The 14,141-nt window shown below is 35.9% G+C and overlaps 1 protein-coding gene across 1 annotated transcript in view; it reads right to left on the reverse strand.

Moving 5' to 3' along the window:
- Positions 1 to 14,141, reverse strand: part of LOC136848792 (methyltransferase-like protein 22) — a 276,110-nt gene that overhangs the window by 26,448 nt on the left and 235,521 nt on the right. Inside the window, exon 8 of the transcript XR_010856141.1 lies at positions 2,311 to 2,420. The gene's annotated coding sequence lies outside the window, so the exon portion shown is untranslated. The remainder of the gene's footprint in view (positions 1 to 2,310; positions 2,421 to 14,141) is intronic.

Below are 14,141 nucleotides of genomic sequence, written 5' to 3' on the forward strand. Positions count from 1 at the left end.
CGTCATTGTGCTATTACCAATAGACACACACACATATATATATATATATATATATATATATATATATATATATATATATATATATATATATATATATATATATATATATAAAACAATACCACGAAGGAAAGAGAAATCAATGGAGTACTGTTTCTCTTCCAAGGCCTTTCGACTTATAGTTTGCTAAGCAAAGGACTATAAGTCGAAAGGCCTTGCTGTACTCCATTGTTTCTCTTTCCTTCGTGGCATTGCCTTTATTTATAATATTCATCACGTTCCATATTTTCGCGATTCAGTTATATATATACATATTTATATATGTATGTATATATAATGCAATATAATATAATGTGAATGTGTGTGTGTTTGTATTGGCAATAGCAACAATGACGTCAACGGTAATTCGAACTCGTGTCATACCGAGGAGTTACCACGGGCGTCAGGATTTCCTCACTATTTCTTCATTTGGGTTCGGGCTTTGTAGTTACAAGCGTGTTCAGAAAATGCAAAAGGAATCGAGAAGTTATGAGATCACTGAGACTATTACGTACACACATTCGTGTATGTGTTACACACATTCGTGTATGTGTGAGACAACAGGTAGTTTTCATGTTCAACTCTACTCTAACCCGAGTCTAAAGGTCAACGACCCCTACATTCTACGAAAACGATGGTAACACGTTCGCTCTAAGGCCTGTTTTCAAAGCCGAGATTTTTAGATAATAACATTTCTGATTAACAGGAGGATGGGTGAGCGTCGTGGAACGGAAGGCGATGTCGGCATATACTATCAATGCTCTGAATTAAAAGGAGTATATATATGCCTTTGTAAAAGACACATATACCCCTGTAAGAGAAAAATGGATAGACGCTCAAATAATTAGTCAAAATAAATATGATAAAAATCATCATTATCATTTTTAATGTTCCCGTAAAAGCACAAAGGCCCACCAACCACGCATTATAGCAACGTCGAAACGCTACAGTTGCTCCAACTTCGTCTAACATTGAACTCACCAAAAACCTCCTATATCTGCTGTGTTCTTGCAGTGATGTATCATTAGCGAAGCGAACCGCTCGTTCCCTCTCCAATTCTCCTACAAAAAATTCAAAGTTATTCCCTTAAAAAATGACAGATAAATATATACGTTCTCCCCCGCCGCTGTTCTCAGAGTAAAAACTATTTCCTGTTATGTATAATCAGTGCAATGGGACAATAATTACTTGCAATTACTGGGTCTAATTGACCTTGAGGATAAAGAAAGATGGGAGAGGGAGGGAAAGAGAGAGAAATTGGCTATATTTTTCCTGTTTTTTCTTCAGTAGTGATTGCGCCTTTTTTGTTAGTGCTGGTGCTTTTATGTCTTACAGCATCCAAGTTATAGATAGGTTATAGTTATAGTCAGCTATTCTGAAAATACCCATCCTTTTCCTTTTCATTATGAGGTGTGTGTGTGTGTTCAGACTTCAAGAGTCATTTGACCAAGTGTCTTAACTAAGAAAATGCGTCCCGTGTTGTTATAAAAGGTTTTGTTATTGGCCCACTTTTATTTCATTGCATCGTTTTGCTTTGATGATCTCGTTCTTTGGTATTCATTCTCACACTGGATGCATCCTTATGTATGAAAGTGTGTGCATGTGATTATGAATCTACTTTATGTTCTGCTTTTGTTACAGGCTCTAGCAAATGATTTCTAATAATTCTTGCAGAATCGTACGCCATTTCCTTCCCTGAGACTGTCGCTGTAAGGACTTAAATTTTCATCATCAGTTTCGTGCTGAAATGACTCATAAGCAGGTGACAGAAATCTTTGTTGGTTGTTCTTGAAAGATATAATTGCTTCGGATGTCAGATATATAGATTAATGAGCCGTGGTGAAACGAAGACGGGGTTGTAGGTATACGCCACCCAGACTTTCAACGATTTGCTCGTAAAACTAAAAGATGCGAAAATTTACAGACATTTACGAAACAGCTAAGGATATACCCATTCAAAACCAGTTAGGACACAGAACACGTCATTCAAGGACAAGTCATTAACAAAAACTATAAACCGTGAAAAAAAATTGAGCCCGGCCTAAGAGACGATATGAAGGTTCATGAGAGGGTTTCTAAAAATCAACTCGATGATGATGATGATGATCCTTGTGTGTTGTTCCGCAAACACGAGTTTCGAATGCTTTCTGTTCAAGTTTTTCTGCGCGAATTTAACGACATGAGTTCGAATTTTCGGTTTATTCCTAGCTAAAGGCTTATCAGACTGTGCGCATACACGGAAAGGTTTAGAACTGATGCAATTACACAACTTACCTTTCCAAAGGCTCAGCAGGATTTGTGCGAATGACGTAAAATTCCGTACGTAGGAGACTTTGCACAGAGACCATACAATTCTACTGGCTTAGCCGAACTTCCGCAGAGATCTGGAAAAGTTTAAGAGAACAGAAAGAATTAACAAAAAGACTTTACACAGAAACGTGGAATAATATCATTTAGACTTGTTGAAAAATATATTTCATAACAACCCTTTTTTTTTTAAATAAAATTATTGGCAGGAGCTTTCGGGAACCGGTGTGGATTTCGTTCTCATAAGTTCTTGTCGACACGAAAGTGTACTTTCTCCAGGCAGCTCAGTTCTCAGGTAATTACTTATTTGTTAAAAAAAAAAAAAAACAATATTAATGAGCACTTCCCAGAGTCAGGTCAAACCTCATTCTGATATTGTAATTAGTGGGAGATTTCGGGGTCTGATCTGATCTCCTATCAACTGGCTTTCGTCGAAAATGAAGACAAAATAAACTATGAAATGCACAAAGCTCTCGCTGAGTTTTAATTTTGAAGTTTTCGGTGTCATTATCATTCTTATTAGTGGACTAATATAAAAAAAATACGTTAATTTAAGAAATGGACCAAGATACGCAATCTTTATCTTACATACTTATATTGGAGTCAGTAGTGAGAAAGGTCAGTCCTGGGCTGGATGACGGGAAGTTTGAACTTGCAGATCATTATCCATGGACCATCGTTGTTACACACGGAAAAATATTACACTGATACACATTATTATTATTATTATTATTATTATTATTATTATTTATAAAAATCTGTTTTTTAGGAAACGCCAAGTAATAAAATAAATAAGCAAACAATATTTACAGCTATATTCAACATTTCAATGACGAATAAAGGATGAACTCTGCGTGCAAATACTTCAACAACTTCGTAAGAGCTTTATACTCCTTAACTGGCAATTCATATACATCAATGCGAGCCCTATAAAGCCCTATAAAATATATTTCACCGTTCACCTCTGCTTTGCTTGCGCAGTTTTTCTTACTGGCTATTAAAGACATTGAACTCCAACACCTCTTTCAACGTTCAACTCAGATCTATCTTTGTCTACGTTTCTGATACATTTCGACACTAGGAATGAAACACCTTTATGACCACTTATTCCCTTATTACTTCTTAACTAGCTCTTCGTTGGGGGACTCGGTAGAGCTGTGGACTAGCACTCGCTAGGCCCGAGTTCGAGTCTCCGGCCGGCTGACGAAGAGTTAGAGGAATTTATTTCTGGATAGAAATTCACTTCTCGCTATAATGTGGTTCGGATTCCACAATAAGCTGTAGGTCCTGTTGCTAAGCAACCAGTTGGTTCTTAGCCACGTAAAATAAGTCTAATCCTTCGGGCCAGCCCTAGGAGAGCTGTTAATCAGCTTAGTGGTCTGGTAAAACTAAGGTATACTCACTTTTTATTACTTTTTAACGTGACCGAGACCCTTTCATATACCTTCATTCAACTTTGCGTCTATGTCAATCATTTGACACCATCGTCCTATCCGTACATTTCTCCTATCTTCAGTTCTCAGACTATTTCAAAATTCCTGTAAGCCATACACATCTTTCCCTTAATTCCCAAACTTCTCACACAGGCATTATTTTACAACAGCCACATGGTAAACACGTCCTCTTCCTCGTGTGAAAACCCTCTGTTCATTTCCCGTCATGCGTTCAGTCATCTGGCGAACTTTCTCTTTCAAAACCTTCCCATGAAACTTTTCAGCGACACATAACAATGCTATACCTTCAAAAACCTCATCGTCTTTATCTTCCCTTGTCTATCTTCATTTATCTCACCTATTCCTGTCGAAGCATTTTCCTTATCGAGACGTATCTTGCATTCTCTAATCAACTGTTCAAACAACATTATCAAGGCCACAGGACTGTTCATCACCTCGATACTGAATCATTATTTCCTAGCCCATTCTTCATCTATCTTACCCTATTTCTTACTACATCAGCACTTCCGAATTTACAATAATACTTTAAATTCTCTGGCCATTCAATTCTTACTCTCTCCAATCATCAAAGTTGAACAAACTTTCAATATACACACTCCACTGATACGTAAGAGCAGTCTTTCTAATTGACATCTTTCGCCTTTTATTCTAAAGTAAATTTGCTCAACAGTCTTTCTCTCAGTATCCAATCCACTTTAAGGGAGGTTTTCTCAGTCACGATTTCGCTAAAGGTTTGCCTACTCTTAGTCATTCAATGTCTTACATTTTTCCCTCTCTGGCTCACTTAATTTCCCCTTTTTACTCCCGCATTCTTTTGCATTTTTCATCCATTTATTTTGCAAGCGCCCCCAAAAGCAATTTCTCCTGTATTCCTCTTTCTTTTGCACACATGTTCACAAACATATGTCCAAACACACACACACACACAAACACACAAACACAAAGGGTGAAGCTTTCCCCTCATCATCAAGAATCACGATTTCTATGTAGGGCGGGACCGGAAACAATTTAGGCTTGTTTGCAGATAAAGCCAGTGCGCCTCTGTTGACCATGGCACAAATGTAGGGTACTTGGTAGTCATTTATCTACGGCGAGTGGATGAATATCCGGAAGGGATTTACCACCTTCCGGAGTCACACCCAGTACGAAGAGAAAAGGCAGATATATATATATATAACAATACACACATATACATATATATTATATATATACATAATTTCTGAGTAGTGCGTTTGTAAAAATAAAAAAACAAACAAGCACACGAACACTTACGCACACACACACACACACACACACAAGAATTCAATCGGTTGTAATAATGGAGTAATTTCCACTTTCTCGCGTGCGTCAGCTGTTTGGAAGATTGAATTCCAACTCTTTCTTTTCTGGCGTTTTTCTTCACACGATCGTCATTCGAGAAATTGAATACAATTTCATCCTTTAACGGATCTTAAAACATGAAGTTACATTGTAACGCCTGGAAAGAACACACTAAAAGGGTTTAAAAAGGCCTGCTCAATTTAACATGCAGCTGTAAATGTCTCGTGGTGTCCTGAATCCGGTCTCCTTATGTTTGAAACATATAATAAAAACTTCGTATATACCTTTTTTACTGTTCAACCTGGCTTGAGTAAAACTTGGTCCGTGAGGTGGAAACTGTACTTATTAAGATACCTGCCATGTTATTTGCTTCAGACGTTTAACTGCATATCCACGCAATATTTTCTACATAATAACAAGACATTCAATATAAATGTTTACACGAGATGTACAGTCAATTAACAATTACATATTCTAAAGAAAAGACCAATCATTGGCAACACAGTAATACCAACATTAAAAATTTTAAAAAATCAGAAAACTTTAATCTAAGGAAATAGCAGTTGACCTTGCATCATTCATAACTTATTTTCTATAGGGACTTTCAAGACCCAACTCTTCTAAAACAGCATATTTTAAGTGCAGGGAGATATTACCTAAACATCACTAAAATGAAAACTAAACCCGCAAATAGGTACATATATGGTCCCACATCTTTGAATGAGTAGGCTTGCCTGGCAAGTTATCAATTCATGTCTCAATTTTAAATTGGAAATTTTGCATGAATCTACAACAACGTGGTTCAGCAAATAAAATGATCGGCGTCATAACAAGAATGTTTTTTTTTTCTTGCAAAAACTTTGTCTCCAAGGGAACCGTCCCACCGGAAATCAAATGGCTTATCGCCTCCATTGTACTCCAGTTCGGTGAAATGGGGGTACAACGCCATTGTATAATGTCACTTTCATTTTCATTATACTCCTTTTTGCATGGAACTGAAACAGTTATTGGGCTGTCCAGGTCTAGACCGCATATATTTGCATATGAGAGCCAGTATGAAGTGTGGTTGTCTCTCAAAGAAAAAAAAAAAATGCGATTTAAACGAAAAGTAATTCACTCAACCGCTAATATTTTTTGTCTTTCTCTCTCCCTTTGTCTCTCCACCGCGCGCGCGCGCGTGCACACACACACACACACACATACACATACACAAACACAAACAACTGAGGAACCAGGGTCCGAGCTCCCGGATGGTCGGGGAAAGCAATGGCATAGGCGGATGTTTTTCCTTAAAAGATACAGTATATATATTGTTCTTGGCCTATGTGGTACATTACATATCTGTTTGTTATTCCACTATTATAAGTCGAAGTTAGAGAGAGAGAGAGAGAGAGAGAGAGAGAGAGAGAGAGAGAGAGAGAGAGAGAGAGTCCCGTGATAAGTTCTCGACGAGGAAAACCTCATCCCACTCTCTATAATAAGCCAGAGACAGATGTTGTATGAGACAGTGCAAACAGAATATTCCGTAAAATTTGATGGCCACTATGAGAGACCTCTTGTCGTCACCGCCAATGAAGCTGAAAAGAGGCATGTCTTCAGCCGTGCCTGTGTATGTATGTATGTATGTATGTATATATATATACATATATATATATATATATATATATATATATATATATATATATATATATATATATATATATATATATATATATATATATATATATGTGTGTGTGTGTGTGTGTGTGTGTGTATTAGCAGAATACCTCAAGAACGGGTTAGCAGAATTTGTTGCAACTTGGAATATACAGCCTATATATTAGGAAGCCTCCACGAATTTATTAACTTTTGCCAGAAATCGGTCAAAGGGTAAAGTGCAAAGGTAAAGATTTTTGGCCGTTCATACGTCACAGCTGCTACCCTTTGTGATACCTTTTCATGCTGAAAGATAATGGGAATCCTTTACTAATTAAGAGATCAAAGCTTGTTGTGCAATTATAGTTACTTGTGATATATTGTATACATAGCGATGTGATGTATTTTTTGTAAGAAAATATTTAAACATAGAAAACACACACACAGTCATAAACATAACTATTTTGGATAAACGGATCTGAATCACGTTCCGTTTTTGGCGTAATTCCCTAAATCTGACATTTTACACTACTTTTAAATACTTTAGCTAATTCATTATATTGCCATAAAACACATCCAAGAAAAAAATTGTGTTTAAGGACGACGTAATTCCAAAAATTAGTAACTAAGAAACGAGTTGAAATATGGCAAAACTTTGAACGTGATTTAGAGCAATTTTTGTGTGCATTTCATCGCTCTTCTGTAAAACAAATAATAAATAAAAATGCTACTATACTTCTGAGCAAGCAAGAATGGTATAATTACACATTTCCTAAGGTACACGACAAATACCAGAACCTTGCCTCAAATGAGGACAGAGTGATAAGGTTATCTAGAACTTGCCTTTGAGTCAGCACCGTTCCCAAAATTAAAGATTATTCATCTTTATTACGTAAGCGTGTTGCTCCTGATCGTATTAACGAGCCTTTGTCTCTCTTCTGGCGATGAAAAGGTTTCATTGTGACTGTAATTGATATATCTGCAGTTCCCAGCTTTTTAAAAGTTTATCTTGCTCCAATTATCACCTCTATTTAAGAAAAAATTCACTGAGCGAACCCTGTGAGATTAGAAATGTGACTCGGGTGGTCTTGGTAAATAATAATAATAATAATAATAATAATAATAATAATAATAATAATAATAATAATAATAATAATAATAATAATAATGGGATCTCTTCAAATATAATACATGGACCTCATTAGAAAATTCCCTACTCCTTAACCTACCTAACCTTTCTAAATCTAATATCACTGATATAAATATATATATATATATATATATATATATATATATATATATATATATATATATATATATATATATATATATATATATATATAAATCAAGCAGTTCTGAGGAGATCCTGACAAACACAGAGGCAGGCTACGTGACATTTTCCCATGACCGGCTTTCAAATATACTTTCTCTAAAGAGTTCATGTCCGATTAATTAATAAATTGAGAAACGGACAAGCAATTCTCATCTAGCAATTTGACTTTAAATGACCACATAGTTTTAGGTACCAAGTAAACATATCATGGCTTTACTCATTCTTGCAAAGTATTGGTAATTAAAGGGTTGTATCATACGTTCACGCACACAGGACTATTATATTATCTTGTGTGAAGCATGGTTCCCGCTCGAAATTAGGTCCTAAATAGAGGGTAAAATTAACATCTCTGCTGTTTATGGTTTATCATGAAATCGCAATGAATCTCCTTAAGAATTTATTGGCGAATTTCTTTAGAAGCAGATTCTCTCTCTCACTCTTTCTTCTTCTCTCTTTTCTTTTGCGTATTTTGGTTCATTGAAATTTGTCCTTCTTTTCCACAATGGGAAAAAGTGTATCGTTGACGAAAAAATCTAACACCGTAGTTACTGTTGCTTAAAGCCAACGGTTTTATGAAGAGAATCTACAAGGAAATCATCCAAAAGTTGAAATTAACCAAATATTAGTTATGTAAAAGTTAGAAACAGTAAAACGTCTCCAATGACGCCTTTTGAAACAAATACTTGAGGTCAAATTGCTATGATATGCGTTAAACAAGGTGTTAACAAAACTGTCACAAATACATCATAAAATACACTAAACAATGTAGAAAATGCATTAATAAACTGAGTTTCTCGAAGAAAATGTACAGAATTGAACACATATCTTCACATCCACGTGATTCTGAACCTCGCTTTCACCGTATTCTTTCTATTTAGATCAAAATGGAAGCTTAATATACAACTCTCATTCTACCTGTTCAGTACAAAAGCTTGCTCTAAAAGTACAGGAAGATACCTGTACACACACGGACACAATACATATATATAGGCCTATATATATATATATATATATATATATATATATATATATATATATATAGCCTATATATATATATTATATTTATTTATTTAGATATGTGTATGTATATATATATATATATATATATATATATATATATATATATATATATATATACATAATCACAAGCACATCATGTTTTATACGTGTATAAATGCATTCCTCTTCCCTTTATCGCACTATCTTGATCGTTTGCGCGGTAAAAAGTTGCACATCCATCCGGCCCTCGGCTAGTTTTTGTGAGCAGCTCACCCTACTAACCGGGTTACTTCCTCGGCGTCCCTCCACGCCGGAACCCATAAAGATAAAGTGCGCTTCCTTCCGTTTAGCGGCTGATGCGCAACACATCTGCGGCAAATGGGCGGATCTCTCCAGGTACTCATTTCTTTAACGTTTTTTTAAATGATTCTCCTTTTGCTGGATTGCATGTGGTGCAACTGTAATACGAATAAGAATGAGGATATGATTTCTGGAAACGATTTTCCTTTTGCTGGATTAGATATGGAACTACAGTATAATACGAATAACAATGAGGATATGATTTCTGGCTTATTTTTCAAATAGAGACAGAATGTCGATGCAACATAAACAGTAGGAAATACATTATTAAAAAGATGACAATGATATTAAAACTGCTACGCCAATGACAATAATAACTGGCCAGATACATAAACCATAAAAAATAATGGTAGTTTTGGATTCAACAGACATTGCTGAATACTGTTGTTTCTTTATTAAGCTGGCGTTATGCCGGCCCGAGCTCTTGCTCACAGAACAGCCCGTAGGCTGAATATCACAACGAGAAGCAATACATTTTGCCAGCGGAGTTCGTCCTCAAGGTTCATTTTTGGATGCCCTTAAGTCTGCCTTTGCTTGGTTCATCACACGAGCATTTACTTCTGAACGCTAAATTCGCACGGCACAGGCAAACTTGTTTGCGGGGTACACGGTCTAGAGAATACATTCTTCTCTAGGCCTTGGCGGGGTAGACGCAAAGGTGCAACGCGATAGGGAGGAAACAGGTTTTATGGATAATACTTAATTTTCAATGGATGGAAGTCTCCCCATTTCACATCTAACGGAAAGGGCGGATTAGGGGTTTGGAGATCCTGCGTTCGGGGATGTGGGGAGGGCTTACGGAGTCCTGACATCCGCGAGAAATTGCGCCAGCCTTTCACATGATCCTTTGTCCTTTATTTTTTATTCTCAGTTTTTTTATTTTTACACTGAGTCTTCCACTTGGTTCAGTGGGTCCTTTTGCCCTGGCCGTCGCTTGCTCTTCAATCCGGTTGTCTTAACAATGGGATGAAGAAGTGACTGGTTGTCATAAAAATGTGCATATATATACATATACATACATATATAATATATATATATATATATATATATATATATATATATATATATATATATATATATATATATATATGCAGTAAAGTTCGGTGGTTCAGGCCCACTTGGTGACGGATCGCTTGTCACTTATAAATTCCCCCTCGCTGTTTACTCCGTGGTAGAGTGAATTTGGTATTAAACGACATTTGTGGCTTAATGTTTGTGAATATCTACAGTATATCTATCTATCTATCTATACATGCATATATGTACCGATAAGTCTCTATACACACACACACACACACATATATATATATATATATATATATATATATATATATAGAGAGAGAGAGAGAGAGAGAGAGAGAGAGAGAGAGAGAGAGAGAGAGAGAGAGAGAGAGCGCAAGTCGGTATATGACTGACGCCAGAGCGGCAGTAAGAAGTAGCACTGCTTGAACAGTGTTGCCCTGTGAACTACCAATGGCTTGGAACGCTTAAAATACAGCGTCCAAAGTCATAGTAGCGTATAGTAAAGAGCTATGGACCCTGTGGTCTAGGAAATAACTCTAAATCGTTGAGGTGTATACCTCTAAGATCAACGCACTTTAGGTAGTTGCAGCAACCTTATCCTTAAACGGAATAGATTTTCTTCCCCTCGTAGATTTCTATTACTATATTATGGATTTTTCTCCTTCTTTCATTCTATTTCTTCAGTCCAGCCTTCTCTTAGGCAGAAGAACTCGTTGCTATGAAATCTCTCTCCTGCTGAAGGGAGCCTTACTGTTGAAAGGAGTTTCAGTCCCTCTTATCGCATTTTTCATTTCCCATAACACTCGGTTTTACTTCCAAAAGCCTAATCTAATAACAACAACAATGACAGCGGCAACCACGTTGCTGTATCGGGAAAAATTCCGATGAATTGAATTAACTTCGTCATTCTGCGTAATGTGAAAGTCATCAAATGGTCGGGGCTTGGAGTTCAAAGTCCGCTTCTTCGAGTGATTATCGTACAAACACGGCAAAAATAAGTCTTAAACACGTGCGTCTGTTTTTTTTTTTTTTTGGCGTTTGTTTACAAATCACAAGCTATTTCACGGTATTTTAACATAAAAATGAATACAATAAGAGAAACACATTAATAAACTGAGACTACTTTTTGAAGAGGTGAGCAAGTCAGCACGACTAATAAAAATATTGCAGCATCTACAGCGGACGTGAAACTATGGTTAGCAAATATCCCACTGAGACAAGATACACAACAACGCACAAGCTGAAACCCAGAAGCCGAGTGAAGTCACTGTGAATGACCAACGACGTACAATTACGTTAGAAACAGTATCGACTCATTTTTCTTAATGAAAATCCTCTGGACTATAGTGGCCACTCGCTCACGTTCCCATGAAACTGCTTCTTCTGAGGAATGTTCTTTGTCTCGCTTTCTGCTCCAGCTCCAGGAGAAGAAGAAGAAGAAGAAGAAGAAGGAGAAGGGGGGGGACGCTGGAGGAGGTAATAACGATAATCGGCGGTCACTAGGCGTCCGACCATTTCTTCTTATCATTTTCACATTCTTTCTCTCTTTCTCCACACAAAACTGATCTCTTTCATCGCGTGGAATTCATGAAAATCACCGGCGAAAAAGTTGTCTCTCTCTCATATATATATATATATATATATATATATATATATATATATATATATTCATATATATACGTATGTATATATAATATGTATATTTATATATACTGTATATATATATATATATATATATATATATATATATATATATATATATATACAAATAATTCCTTTCCACTTGAAGGGGGTAGCATCAGCCGACGTCATGCCCTTCAAGACAACTGTTACGACCCACCACATTTGACCAACCAGCAGGTACATAATTAATTGATAAGTACAACAGAGGTCCGAGGTCCAGCGGATTTTAAGGAAATGAACACATGGTTGGCAAATACTGAGACATGGAGGTTTCTAGTAAATAAATAAATATAAATATCCATATACTATATCTATCTATCTATCTATCTATCTATCTATCTATCTATCTATCTATCTATCTATCTATCTATATATATATATATATATATAATACTGTATATATATATATATCAATGACTTTAAATAATAAAATAGTAAGCAAAGGTTGATCCACTTGCCATTCTAATCTTTCTTAATTTGGGGTTTTAACTAGTAATCTTTAGGAAATTTAAATGTAAACACTCAAATGGATTACAAAATCTGATGTAATGGCCATCACATCTATGCAGTTGCTTGCTATATAATACCTTAAAAAGAATAACGATTAAATTTAGAGATTTGTATATAAAATGTGGGTGGTGTTAGCTATCCGTTAGGGTATAGGTTAAACCAGGCCTTATGCCAACATAGGCTTTTGCATATAGACGACCCGTAGGTTATGGTAAGGTGTTGAAGTGAATAAGAGATCTGGTATGGACCTCTGGGCTTCCCAAGCAACCGAAATAAATAAAACGAAAAGCATGTAACTGATAAATTGCAATCTACAATCTATTTCACAAAAAGCAAACGTACAGTATATTTTACGCATTTCAAAACAACGGACAATTTTTATAGGGCAATGCTTTATAAACAAAAAAAAAAAAATAAAATATAATCGTAAGAAAATGATATTTTGCACCCAAATCCCACCATACACATCCTACAAACTGAAATCCTGGCTACGCCCAAGAGTAAGGTGCAATCTCTTTGCTAAAGGATTGAATATGGATTGACGAAATCAATTATCTGAACTTGAGCCCTACTGTGAATGCATTAGATTTCAAATGATAAAAAAAGATTTAATTACAATTGCGGAGGAAGCGGAGAAGAGAGCAGCGATGTGAGACATCAAGTTGTTGATATAATACTTTCAAAATTTGTCTTACTGTCTGTAAAGGAACGTCAGAAACAATGACTGATGTTTGTGGATATGCGCATCATTGATTTGAAAAGCCAGGCCTTGGAAATAATGACACGCAATATATATATATATATATATATATATATATATATATATATATATATATATATATATATATATATATATATATATATATATATATATATATATGTATCATTCTTGTTAATTCGTGATGGCCCTCATGATGGAAATCGGAAACTGATTACTTAATTTCCTAAGGTCTTCTTCCTATTACCACTATAAAACGATGTGATGTGTCTCTGTCTGTCTCTTTCTCAGCTATGATGCGATGACTAATACTTAGATGGATGTTCGCTTTTTTTTAATATTGAGAAACAAAGAACCATAACTATAACAAAAGTTATGAAACGGCGTTGAATTATTTGAACCTATTCGTTTTTTATTATTATTATTATTAGATATCGTTTTCTTGATCTCGTGGTAAGGACTTGATATCTCAGAAAGCCTAAGTGGTAACTCGAGCCTTCGTAACACGCAATCAACCTTAACCACCTTTCTTTTTCTTAAACCGTCACAAATATCACCCCTACCTATCGGTCAGATTGTCATCTTCCAGGAGACGAATAGTATACACTACGGCACAGCTATAAAGATGTTTGTCTCAGATTAAAAGTGAAAGCCAAGGGGTTTTCGCAGATGCCCACGGCCCATTACGAAAGGGTATTATAGCTTTGACCTTGAGAGCGACACCTCCTTTCACTTCCTAAACCGACCAACTTTCGTCCCATAC

This window comes from Macrobrachium rosenbergii, chromosome 19 (genome assembly GCF_040412425.1).
Source record: "Macrobrachium rosenbergii isolate ZJJX-2024 chromosome 19, ASM4041242v1, whole genome shotgun sequence".
NCBI classification, from domain to species: domain Eukaryota; kingdom Metazoa; phylum Arthropoda; class Malacostraca; order Decapoda; family Palaemonidae; genus Macrobrachium; species Macrobrachium rosenbergii.